The following is a 14,710-nucleotide window of genomic DNA, read 5'->3' as shown; positions in this document are numbered from 1 at the left end:
CACAAATCAGTTATCTCTTTTCAACAATGCCAGCAGCGTGTCTTTAGTTTTGACTTCATAAAGTCAACCAAAGGATTAACTGAAAAGAATTAAACCCACAGGGTGAATCCACATATGCCGCAAGCAAAACACTTTGCCAGGAGCGAGCAGGATAATGTTTTCACTTAACCAGAAAGCTGGCCTTCCTTTTTTCCCCAAACTGCTTCTAGATAGTTTAGATTTCAGTGTTAGCTTGCTCCTAGGACACATGGATTCCTTGAACTAGCTGGCAACAGCAAGGTGGTTTTTAGTGAGAAATAGCGGGAGGAAATGAGTGGGGGGAGGAAGAGAATGGAAGAAAAGAAAAAGGGCAAAAACTCCCAGTGATTTAGAAACCTGTCAGTTAAACCTTGCAAGATCTCAGAATTCTCTGATTCTTAACAATCACCTTTTGTTTTTTTATGTTAATATTTTGAAATTAAGGCTGCATTTTGTAATTAATATCTCCCATCTAATGTGATGATCATTTCCTTCAAAATTAGGGTTTCAATGGTGGCACAATCAAATTAAAGAACTGTGGGTATTCACATTTTTTAAATGACAGTCTGTCTTAACTCCATGGACTTTACAAACTGTAGTTCTACTACTTTTCCTTTTTGCCTTGTTTCTAGGATGAATCCACATAACCTTTAGTTGTGTAGAGAGGAAGCTTTTAGGTCCTCTCTTCACATTCTAGTCTCAGTCCCACACTCAAACAGTGTACTTTGGCCTTCTTTCCTCCCCCCACCCAACCCATCTTCTTACCTGCTCCTCTCAAGAAGGCAGCATCCCTATTCTTATTGGTCAGAATTTGACATGAGGAAAAAAGGGTTATGACCAAAATGGGTTAGCCTCTCTGAAGTAAGAATCAGGCCAGGGGATTTCTCTTCCTTAAACACATAAAGGCAATACCTCTGAGTATAAAAAATCATGGAGAAACTGCTAAGGATGACAGCTGCCTATTCACTATTTGTGCTTGATAACCATAAGCCACGGCTGGCCATTTGTCTTCAATTAATGGGAAGGCAGCAGAAGTCCTTACTTTATGCTCAGGAATAGTTGCTTGCTCTTGACTGAGCTACCGTTAACCAAGTTTTCATTCTGGTAGATACTGGATGACTACAAGACATTAATAAATCAAGTGCTTTGGTCATCATGTGTCAGCTCTGTGTATAATAAGTTTTGAAGGAAAAATGGGAACTTTTAGCCTAGAACCACAACATCCAGAACTATGAAAGCTACATGTGTAGTAGGACTTTTTTTTTTTTTTTTTGCTACTGCTGCTGCTGCCAGAAGAAAGGATTTTATAGACATTTATAGCTCTGGGTAAGAAAAAATAGTACTTTTCAGGCTGAATGATGTCCAAAAAACAATAGTGTTACTTCCTTATTAAGAATAACTCCACTGCAAATTACCACATCACTGGAGCATCCTAGAAAGATTTGGAGGACCAATATAGGTCACATGAAACGTTCAAAATCAACCCTCAACTATATAGAAAAAAGCTGGTTTTACGTCTTAACAGAGTACCCTATCTTAATGCCATTCAAGTATGATTTGCATCTTAAAATACAGGTGTTGAGGAAGCTGATGAAATTATTCACAAAGTAGTTCTATGAAAAAGGCTGATTCACATTAGATTGTATACTGAAAGGAAAAACACATTAATGATATATGAATATAAACAAAGAACTAGCTAACTAGCTTACTAAATAAATAGTTCTAAAGGTCTGATTCAAAGAGAAACGACAGGCGTATTAGGTACACAAAAGAGACTGCCAAAGAGTTCTCTGATCCTGTGCAGATACACCGCATCTACAAAAAGATCAGACCTTAGTATTAAAGGATCTTTTTTTTTCTCTCTTTATACTGGAAGTCTTTTTATTTTAACAATTTATTGCTTGACAATCCATTATTGTAAGACAGACATAATTAAATTATCACATGTAAATATATAATGCTACCCAATCAAAGACAAGTATAAATTTAATATTTTTTTTTTCAACGTTTTTTTTTTTATTTATTTTTGGGACAGAGAGAGACAGAGCATGAACGTGGGAGGGGCAGAGAGAGAGGGAGACACAGAATCGGAAACAGGCTCCAGGCTCTGAGCCATCAGCCCAGAGCCCGACGCGGGGCTCGAACTCACAGACCGCGAGATCGTGACCTGGCTGAAGTCGGACGCTTAACCGACTGCGCCACCCAGGCGCCCCTAAATTTAATATATTTTTTGAGTCAAAAATCTAAAAGGCATTTTTGCCCAATATATTCATATGACCACTTATTTATTTAAAAAAATTTTACCATTTATGTTTGAGACACACACACACACACACACACACACACACACACACACACACACACAGAGTGTTAGTGGGGAAGGATCAGAGAGAGAGGGAGACACCGAATCCGAAGCAGGCTCCAGGCTCTCGACTGTCAGCACAGAGCCGGAGGCGGGGCTGGAACTCACAGACTGTGACCTGAGAGGAAGTCAGATGCTTAACCAAATGAGATACCCAGACACCCCTCATATGACCATTTAGATAAACAATAATTTGTGTTGTAGACTTTAAGCATATTTGTAAGTTATAGTATCCTTTTTTGACATCTTTTTTAAATTTGAATTATTTGTGCATCTGTCACTTAGTGAATGCTTACTATGGTTCAGCCATTATTCTAAGGGCTTTTCATAGATGGCTTTATATAAACAACTTTACTAGGTCCACGTTATTACTGCCTTTTCCAGATGACTAAAGCGAGGTTCAAAAAGGATACCTTACTCAAGTTCAAATGACTGAAAAAGTGGCATAGTCAGAATTCGAACATAATTTTGATTCCAAAGTCTGTTCTTACCTGAGAATATGATGTTTATTTTATGGAGTAAGAGGCATTTTCAAAGATAAGATACATACTTTTAATTCTATATTTGTAAACTATGACTACAGACAGTAGTTGGGTTTCACATACTCACACAAAAAGCATAGTAGCACTGAGTGAAAGTATCAGTCAGAATATAATGCTTTATGAAATAAGTTAATAAGGGTTGAAACATTGAATGTTCGATGAAATACATTTCCTAAAGGCAACAGACATTAACAGCTGTTCAAGAATTGTTAATGTCCCTTTTGGCAAGTATATCACTCCCTCAGTTATTGAAGCAAATGTGATGTTCCTGTAGTATCTTTCATCTCATTTACACCAAGAGAGAGGAAATAAGTATTCTTGGACATCAGCAAAAATAGCCTAACTCTATCCCCATGAAGATTCTTGCCTCATATTCACTACTTAGTAGCTACAGTTTATTTTCTAGAAATAAAAATAATAAGTTCATTTATTTTGAGAGAGAAAGAGAGCATGTGAGTGGGAGAGGGACAGAGAGAAAGAGAGAGAGAGAGAAATAAAAGCAGGTTCTACACCATGAGTGCAGAACCCAATGCAAGCCTCGAACTCACGGGCTGTGAGATCATGACATGAGCCAAAATTAGGAGTTGGAGGCTTAACCCACTAAGCCACCTAAGTGCCCCTAAAAATAAAAAACAAAATAAATGCTAATTTCCTTCTTGACACATTTCAGTGGCTTCCCATTGTACTTAGAGATCCAAAAAGTTGAACACTTTCTACAAGGCTTTACATGGTCTCCAACCTATGTACAGACCAATCTCTCCTTCCTGAGCCAGGCTTGAGTCCTACTAGCTTTTCCTTTTGTTGCCTTCTCAACCCAGGGCTTTTGATCAGGTCTCCTCTTCTCCTTTACCAGTAATGCTCCAACCTTAAGTCTTTACCTAGCAAACATCTATTTAGCATCAAGTCTCTGTTTTTCCGTTAAGAGAAGTTTCCTTGATCCTTGATAATTCCTTGGAAACACTGATTAAAGGTTAATGACCCCTGTTTACACTTTCATAATATGTGGCACCTTTCCTTCACAGAGCCTACAAGACTAGGAGATGAAGAGGATATGATCAGCCTTTCAGCTAGATCAGAGTTGTCCCAGTAAAGTAACAAATATTTTAATCTCCTTACTCTGTAAATTATCTTGAAAGGTTAAACCTGCATGAGAGTATTAGGCCTATTTATTCAAATTCCCAAATGTTCCTGGTAGCATGCATTTCACATAAAAATTTGTTCATTTTGTTTAATTTTCTATTTATTTCATCGGTTTGGCCACTGTCCTTATCTGAGTAAATGCCTTTGGTCCTCTAATTTTTTCTTCAATATGATTTTTGTGAGAATTATTAGTCAAAAGACTTTATGTTATCAGTGTTAAAAGGGGATATTCAACATAATAAGACATAGTGACTAATACTATTTGCTGAAAGAAGAAAACCACTCATGGAAAAAGTGGCATTTGCCAGAAGTGACAGCTTGTCAAATTGACTGTCAATATGTTTAAAGAAAATATTCCTATAAAAAGGAAGTCATGAGGAACAACAACAGCAAAACAGGAATCATTTTTGAAAGTCAAATTCTTTCAGTGCCCTCAAACAGATGGAACTCAACTCTCCCATTTAAAAAGTAATCTCAAATTTAAAATATGTACATTTAATTAAATGTGGGTAACCAACTCTAGAAAAGAATCATCTAAATGAAAAAAAAAATACGTCTTAAACAGTTAAGTCACTTCTGGAGATGGACTTGTGATGATGATTTCATAACACTGTGAGTGCATTTAATATCATAAAATTATACACGCAAAATGGGAAAAAGGACAAATTTTAAGTTACATATATCATACAACAATTTTTTAAAATAAATAAAGTCAATAACTCTTTATAATCACATATCTGTTTGGAACCACACAGGCAGAGATTTCCAAGCCAGGTGCAGTCTATGGTACTTGGCCTCAACAAATTACAAGTAGGCACCGGGTTTAAACTGAACTAAAATTCAAAACTTACAATATTGTTGGCCCCAAACTGTTACAAATCATGTATCACATCACAAAGGATTTCATTTGATTTTAAGATAAACCAAATGGGAATCTCCAAAATTATGATTTAATATTGAACACAATGCTAAATGAATTGTGTCAACATTTTTCCTTGCTACAATATCTTCAAAGAAAGTTGGCTCATATGAAGCTGATTTTCTTTTAAAGATACAGTAGAAATACAGCTTTATATGATCTTTTCTGGAGCAAGCAAAAAAAATACATGTCATTAATAATGCATCCTCCCTCAGGCAATGAAGAGAGTCTTGTTCAAGTTAAAATACATTCTGATGAAGTTATGATCCTGGCCTCATGCTTCAATACTGAAGTACTGTCATTCCATACAGGAAAAAATAATGGTGTTTATCAGAGATGACTTAAGGAAAAGGGGTTTTTCAGTAAGGAAAACAAACCCCAAATCTAATGCATTAGATTGGTTGGTGGACCTGTGGACTCAGTATACACTGGGAGCCGCTTAAAGAAAAATTATTTCAGATCTAAATTATACTTAATAAATGTTCCCTGGAATATAAAATAGAGCTTAAAACACCTAACAACACACATTAAAAAATATAGTGATCTCGCTCATGAATATCAAACAAGACTGATCTTTAAAATTACTTACAGATATATGACACTCATCTAAGTAATGCATCATATGGGCTTTAAAGCCTTGCTATTCCAGGTATCATGTACTCACCACCTACATGAGCATTATCTAATAATTTGGTTGAAATGCAAAGGGCTCAGTTCTCGCCACAGGCTGACTGAATCACAGCCCCAAAACATGCTCCCCAGATGCTTCCTACACAAATTAAAGTTTGAGACACACATCTCCAACACAGTTCTAAAGAACATCTACAGAGCATCCATCATAGACTGTTAAGAACTTGAGAATAAAGAGCTGTCCTTACCTGAAGCACTAGAGGTAGTCTCTACCTCCAGACTTGGGGTTCACTGGTTCCTGACAATATTAAACCCAGATGAAGATGTGGCCCTGGCTAATGCTGAACTTGTTACTATTCCTTTTAAATGCACATTAATATACTGTTAATTTACAACTTCCTGGATGGTGACATAAACCTTGAAAATAAAAAGCCAGTGTCCCAGCAAGAACTGAGCTTTGGTGTTTTTATTTTATTTTATTCTATTCTATTCTATTCTATTCTATTCTATTCTATTCTAATGTTTATTTTTTGAGAGAGAAAGAGTGAGCTAGAGAGCAAGCACCCAAGTGGGGCAGAGGCAGAGAGAGGGGGACAGAGGATCCAAAGTGGGGTCTGCTTTGACAGCAGCGAACCCAATGTAGGGCTCGAACCTGTAAACTGCGAGATCATGACCTAAGCCAAAGTGGGATGCTCAACCAACCGAGCCACCCAGTTGCCCTAAGAACTGAGTTCTGTAAAACAGTGACCCTGTTCCTTGGAGCCATTTGCCTCATTAGGAATACTGGAGGGACAACATGTATACTGCATCTGTCACATGCTCTGTGGTTATTCTAGATTCATATTCTTGAGTGCGAATAAGTATAAACTTATGTGATTTAACAGTGAGTGATAGTGGAGAAGAAAAGTGATCCCTTCCATTCTAACCATCAGCCCATCAAAACACTGTATCCTTGGGGTGCCTGGCTCAGTTGGTTGACTGTTCCACTCTTGATTTTGGCTCCAGTCATAATCTCACAGTTCATGAGACTGAGCCCCAAGTCAAGCTCTGCACTAACAGGACAGGGCAGAGCCTGCTTAAGATTCTCTCTCTCTCTCTTTCTCTCTCTCTCTCTCTCTTTCTTTCTCCCTCTCTCCCTCTCTCTGCCCCTACCCTGCACACCTGCTCTCTCCCTCCCTCTCAAAATAAATATAAACAAAAAAAATTTTAAACACTATAGCCTCTTTAATTTTTTTTAATGTTCATTTATTTTTGAGAGAGGGACAGAGAGAGAGTGTGAGCAGGGGAGAGGCAGAGAGAGAGAGAGAGAGAGAGAGAGAGAATCCGAAGCAGGCTCCAGGCTCCAAGGTGTCAGCACAGAGCCCGACGTGAGGCTTGAACTCACAAACCGTGAGATCATGACCTGAGCTGAAGTCCGCCACTTAACTGACTGAGCCACCCAGGCACGCCTTAAACACTATATCCTCTTAAAAGTTGCTGAGAGTACATTTTAAACATCTATCTCACTGCAAAAACAAAGAGTTAACTATATGAGGTGATGAATGTCTTCATTTATTGTCGTGACGTAGGTAAACATTTTACATGAAAATGTCTATCAAATCATCACACTGTACATGTTAAATATATGCAATTATGTGTCAATTATTCCTCAATAAAGTATAAATATAGAAAACAGAAATATTAAACTATAAATGCACATGAAGCAAAGATGTTTCTAATAATGGAAGTTGTATATATGAATAAGTAAATAAATAAATGTGCTCACACTCTGTGGTGCATGGAATATACTATGTAAAGTAACACCTATAAAATATTTTGTAATAATATCAGAATTCTGTTATATCCAAGGGCCATTATTTCAGTGAAAGAACATATTCAGTACATGTGCTGTATTTAATAACTTTCTAAAGACTAATGAAAGAGAATGATACTCTTTATTATATGTGAATAACTGCAGTGTTATTTCTTTTAAGGATGTGTTTGTGACACTGTTGAATGGAAACAGTATATAGACTCAAATGAATAAAAGATGTTTTTAATAATTATATAGTTTTTATACATCTAAATATGGTTTTTCAATAAAAGAATGTTTTTACCAAAAAACACCCCACTATATCCTCTTGATTTGTACTTAAGGTTTTCATTCTATTGATAAGTGATTTCACTTAGTTCTTTATTAACTACTTGAAATTAATAACTATCTGTATTCTCTTTTTCTTTTTCACTGTTCATAAGTTATGCTAGTTTTAGCATCACTACCCAAGTTGAAAAAATGAATATATTGACCAACAAATGTTTTGAATATATCACTCTAATCCTACTGTTGAGTGCTTACAGTGTGCTGAATTGCTATTACCACCTACTGTCTCATGTATTCATCAAAAACTTATAAAAGAGTCAAAACTCTTTTATAGATGAGAAGTGTGATTTATAGAAACAAGCACAGGCCCTAGTAAACATTGTTAAGTCTCCGATGTTTATTAGCTTAGTTACCTCATCTTTCAAACAGGGACAATGGTAGATTACTTCCAACATTGCTGGGAAAATTAAACAGCTCACATATGCAAAGAATTTGCAACAGTACTTAGGATATTATAAGAATTCAAAACATACTATGTTTAAGCTACTCATCTAAGGAAGCATCTTTACAACTGGAGCCAGGATGCAAAGCAAAGTTTGCTGGGTTTTGGAGCCTGAGGGCTGACAATTACACTGGATTGCCTACACTTTCACTAACTCTTCCTAAAATAATACAATACCAGAGAGCTTAAAAAAACAAAAGAAGAATACATTTTTCACTGTAAAGCCTAGACCTTCGTATGCCTTTTGTTCATATACCTAAATTTGTGACAAACGAGACAGAAGAAACAAATAGTCAAGTTGTTAAGTGATTAACCTTTATTAATGAAAAGTTCCTGATGTAAATATTTTCATAGAATATATGAAGAATATTTCTTGCTGAGCTAACATATGTTTGCTGGCAGGCATCAACATCGAGATCATCTATATCAACCTTGTTTAGCTAGAGTGAAATAATAATATCCAATATTTGCATAGTATTTTATCATTTCAAAATGTTCAAATAACAACTTGTGATATTGCTGGTATAGGTATTTGTATCCCTATTAAGTAGATGAATACATGAAGGTTTAACATTGAAGTTAATCTGAAAGTTTGAAGTAACATAGTGAGATTCTGAAGCAATTCATTTCTGATTTTATTTACCAAAGTTCGCTCTGACAAGAAGTAATAACATATAAAGTTGGTGGAATTATTTAAGACTATTGGGAAAATAGGTGATTTAATAATAATGAGACTTAAGATCATCTAAATTATTCAATGGCACATGGCTATCAACATTGTATATCTTTTAAAGGATTTAGGACTCTACATTTCCTGGTATTTGCACTTCATTTTCCTTTTTTCCTATGTTCATTATCTAAGTTTTATGAAGAGAGGGACCACGGTCCCATCACTCACCTTTAAGTACTGACCAAGCACAGTGCCTAAGTATTTGCTGACATCCCACTGAGTTTCCTAGGTCTTCATTCAACATATCAAAAAATGTAGAAACATTTCTATTTTTTTAGCTGTCTGATCACTGAAAATCATCTCATTCAAATTACCCTAGTTATTTTTCTATTTTGGAGTATTCTGGGTATAAAAATTCAAAGTAGTACTGTTAAGTTCTCTTTGGTATATACCACAGTATAGTATTAGGGAAAACTGTAACAACAACATTCTAAATGCTCACAAAAGTAACTAAAATTCCCTTTTTCATAAAACAAAACTGTTAAGTCTTTTCATCTATAAAATAGTGATAAATGACTTAAGTCATAGATCTTAAACTAGTCTGTACCATTTCATCACATATTCCATGAGTTGTTTGATAGGAATAAATATTCCCATCTTTCTATGCCAGTAGTGATAGTGTCCTTACCAAATTTCGTAACAAGTACTTATTACTCTATATTCAGCTTATCACTAGGCATTATACAAGTATATAAATATTTGTACTAAATGCATGCAAGCTCTAAAGGGAAAACTTGCCAAAGTGGTAGGTATTTAGATAGTTGTGTGAGGCCTGGGTCCTATAGGAAAGCAGGGGAGGGGGAAGATGTTAGGCTGGAGACATCCAAGATGTCCAATTAGTTCTCAGATGGCCAAGTGGAATTTTAATATGGAAGCAAGGGGATACACATGCACCCCAGTGGACTTTCTCAAGAGATGCTAGGTATTAAGTAAAGCAAAACAATTTCATGCTGCTACACTCCAAGAAGGAAGGAGCTCACTTTCTGGGCCAGCTGTGTGAAAGGTCAGAGTCCTGTCCTGGCAGAGCTCCACAACAAGCCTCATCAAATCAGACAGACTCAAGATGGTGGATGCCATGACAGGAACCACTGTCCAAATAAGGAAGAAACAGTACTGCAAACCCAGCTTCCTGCCCCAAGGAACCCAGCTTCCTGCCCCTTAGTCAACAAAAACCCTAGGACCAGTTCTGTTGATGCACTTGAGCCTCTCCCAAACTGCTAAGTCACTTCTCTTGTAAATGTACTCAAGAAACTCTGCTGGCTTGTGCTTTCTGGTCTCTTGCCTGAATTCTACCCTGCAAAAATACTAAGGACTGAATCTGTAATGCTCCAGGAAGTAATCCCATCAATTTGAACAGATACACCATGCTATACACTAAAACTGAAATATCTTTCCAAAGCATCACACTATTAAGCATGAAACTATGGGATACAATATAAAATTACATGTGTAAATCAAAAATGCAAATATTCAGTCTAGACTGGTCAGAGCCAATACTCTAGAGCTACAGCTCAAGAAATTACAATGAAAGACAAAATCATTGCACATGTTCCTTTCTCATACTTTCATTTTCTCTACTCTGATGTGAAATAATCACCTCCAACATACTCAATGATTGATGATTTTAATATACTACACAATTATCCTTACAGTCAATTTTCATTTATTAAGTCCCTTTTCTCATCTTCTTAGATCATTTCATTGCTCATTAGGGCCTCCCAATGGAAGACAAACCCACAATATCAGAATTGGCATCTTATACATAGCTATTTTTAAAGGCTTTGAGTTATCTGTCACCACAAAAAAAAATTCAACTAAATAAATAAAATAGAAATAAAAATGAGAAATTTACTTTTATTTTTTTCAAGTTTTTATTTAAATTCCAGTTAGTTACCATACAGCACAGTATTAGTTTCAGGTGTAGAATTTATAAATTTGCTTTTAATATAAAAAGAATAAAATAATCACAAGACGTTTTTAATGAAAACATTCTGGGTTTTCATTCTATTACTTATGATTCTTATTTTTTCAACTCTACCTACAAAAAAAAATTCCTAAGTCTGGGTTGTAACATCCTTCATGTATTCCATGGCTATTATTAATCTAAAGAATTAAGATTTAGCAAGATAAGTTTTCATACACATTCAGGTTTTTTTTAATATAAAAACTTGATACGAAAACAGTCAATTTTCAACTTCAGTATCACTCTAAAACTTTGCCTCAAAATTATGACCACTTGCTGAATATCCATAAATTTGTTTTAACTTCTCAAACATATACATACACATGCACACACAAGTATAATTACTTATACACATATTACTATATTGCGTGTGTGTGTGTGTGTGTGTGTGTGTGGCTTCTATCATTTACCTTAGCATCTCATCCTAATGTGGCATAATGGAGCCAGCATAAAATCCATAATCACATCCAAACTCTGACACTTCCTGTGTGACTTTAGGCATGTTTCTTAATCTCTGAAAGCCTTATCTTCCCTAATAGTTACAATGGAAGAATAATACTGAATTGGTACACAGATCAGAAAAACATATGCAGTGTCTAGTATAGTATCAAACAAAAAGCAAATTCTCAAGTGGAAATTTGTTATTATTGCTGCTATTCCTCCTCAAACATGTTCTTCCTCTTGACTTGTCTTTTCTTGCATAATGTCATTACCATTATTAATCTCCCTTGACTTGAAACCTTGACAATATCTTGGATAATCCCCTCCCATACCCAATCAGAGTGCTAAGAATTCTTTCTTGGAATATATCATGAATCTATTCCCAATGCCACAGTCTCTTGTGTCATGGTTGCCATATCATATTCTGATAGGCTACTTCATTCCAGGCTTGCTACACTCAAAGCTGTCTACACATACAATCTGACATGAGATCTACTTTGCTTTTGTCAATCAAATGTTATAAATTCTTCTTGGCCCTATACTTACCGAGGAAAAAAATTTTAATGAACAAAAATCCCCCAAATAAATCAAAGTCCATGATTTGAATCTCATATACCTCCTAATCTCACTTTTTCCATCTCTTCCTTCATCTTAAAAAAAAAAAAAAAAACATTTATTGATTAGAAAGTATGTTCAGAGTAGTGTTCCTGGGCATAGGGATACATACATCAACACTGTACTCATGGCCTATACCCATGGGCAGGCAGCTTTCTTCTAGTAATAATTAACACCATTAAACAACTAATCTTTAATTTTAGATGTGATAAGTACTAGTAAGAAGTTAAGTATACTTTAGGCCCTGACCTTATCTGAGAATCTGGAAATTCTTCCCTGAGGGAATGATATTTGAAATAAAATTTAAACATGGATAAAATAAAGGGGGAATTATGGAACAAAGAGAAATTCTATCAGAGAAAATAGCACAGCATGTGGGACCCACAAACCATATGCTACAAGCCTACTAATTTATTGATGTATACAAAATCTGTATTTTTCTGCTCCCAAAATTTGTGCCTATTTTCTTTTCACCTGGATTATTAATGAAACTGAAGACAATGATATGTCACCCAAATCACTTCCAGGAAAATTGCTTCATTTATAGAAGTCTTTATGAAATAAAATACTTTCCTGAAAAGCATTTTTCAACCACATAAACAAAAGACAATTTGATTTCATAGTATGCACTATGGTACTAAACTGAAAAATCAGGCCGTACTGTAGTGGAAATATTACTGATTCATGGTATTCTTCTCCTAAGGACCTTCTACTTCATTTCAAATATTCATCACCTAGTTTTAGTACAACATTCATTCAATTCAAAATCCATTTGCATTTTCTTTGCTAAAAAAGTAATCACCCATTACTATTCTGTACTGGCTTTAGGAAATTGTTGGTGTATATCTTGTCAAGAGATTGAGCATCAGTAAGTAACTTTGATATCTAAAATTGCTTTTAGAAAGACATTTTTAATACCATCCGATTACCCTTTCCAATGAATTCTGCAACCTTTATCAAAATAAAACTATATTTTCCATTGCCAAGATGACAAAAACAAGACAGATTATGTTTAAAAACAAGAGTGTATGTGTTTTTTTTTTTTAACGTAGCCACACTCCATCTAATAACCATTGGACAATGATGAATTAGGGTCACACAAAAGCACACTTAAGAGGCTACCATTGTCTACATTACTCATCTATCTTAGAATTTCCAGGGTCAAGCAGTTTTACAAGACAAGTGAAGTATAGTAAGACTCATTCAAAAAGCTTTCAGAAATATTTTCACTTTTTAAATGAACATTACTTTTTTAAAATGAGACAAAAGTGCTTATTAACATTGATGATTATTTCAGCCTTTTTGAAACTCTTTCCTGCTTCTGCGACCCAGTACTCTAAATGCTTTGTATAAAAATATCACCATTCTTTTTTCTATATATGCAGTAGGAATTTAATATTTGTTGACCTATAAAATAAGAGGAGTGAAACAGACCCTAAGATCCCATATATTACTAACTTACAAAGTTTTATTTTGTTTTTGTGTTGTGTGTTTTTTTTTTTTAATTTGGTTGAAATCCTAACAGCAACCCTAAGGGATGTATGTTCAGAGACGTTGAAAAGGCAAAAGGTGTCAGTGATTCATAGATCAAAAGAAGAAAATCCCTTGAAGGAGGGAGATTTGGAGTTTTTGAGAGAAAGGCTTCATTTCAAATCAGAGAGCCAAGAGAATTAAGCTCAAATAGCAGCATTCTGAATTGTATTTCTAAATGATTACTATGTGATTCATACATTCTCAGACTTTACAGAATTAAGAGATAATTAGGAGTGTTTATTTATTTTAAATAAGAACATTTGTTTGTAGTTAATGTACAGTTGACAGAACTGAACGAGGATACTAGCCTGGTTAAAATAAAATACTCCAAATTGTTCAAGTCATCACATCTCATTAGTATCTCATCCTGATATGAATTAGTATCTCATCCTGATATGAATTTTAAGAAACAGTCACACAAGGTGCACCTGGGTGGCTCAGTCGGTTAAGCGTCCAACTTCGGCTCAGGTCATGATCTTGCAGTTGAGGGGTTCGAGTCCCACATGGGGCTCTGTGCTGACACCTCAGAGCTTGGAGCCTGCTTCAGATTCTCTGTCTCCCTCGCTCTCTGTCCCTCCCCTACTTGTACTCTGTCTCTCTCACTCTCAAAAATAAATAAACACTAAAAGAAAGCAAAAAAAAAAAAAAAAAAGAATGAGCCACACAAAAAGACACCAAGACAGAGGTTATACGGGCTTCAAAAAAATACTTTTATTTTGGGGTGCCTTGGTGGCTCAGTCGGTTAAGCATCGGACTTCGGCTCAGGTCATGATCTCATGGCTCGTGGGTTCAAGCCCCACATTTGGCTCTGTGCCAATAGCTCAGAGCCTGAAGCCTGCTTTGGATTCTGTGTCTCCCTCTCTCTCTGCCCCTTCCCTGCTTGCTCTCTCTCTCTCTCTCTCTCTCTCTCTCAAAAATAAATAAACATTAATAGTAATAATAATAATAAATAAATATACAATATAATATACACATAATATATATTACATAAGGTATATACATATAATAAACTTGAATACAAATGATTGTATTTTATAAAATATAAGCATGAATGGTAAGTAAAAACAGTACCAATCATTTTTAAAATATTCCTGGATACAAAGTTTTCCAGAAATTCATTATCTTCCTAAAAGATTTGATTCACTTTTTGAATGAATTTCAGAATCAAGTTAGATACAATGCTCAAAATATTAAAACATTCATAAAGGGAAGAAAGTGATTAAATGAAAACCTCT

Source organism: Lynx canadensis, chromosome X, assembly GCF_007474595.2.
Source record: "Lynx canadensis isolate LIC74 chromosome X, mLynCan4.pri.v2, whole genome shotgun sequence".
Classification (NCBI taxonomy): Eukaryota; Metazoa; Chordata; class Mammalia; order Carnivora; family Felidae; genus Lynx; species Lynx canadensis.
Note: the sequence above shows the minus strand (reverse complement) of the source record.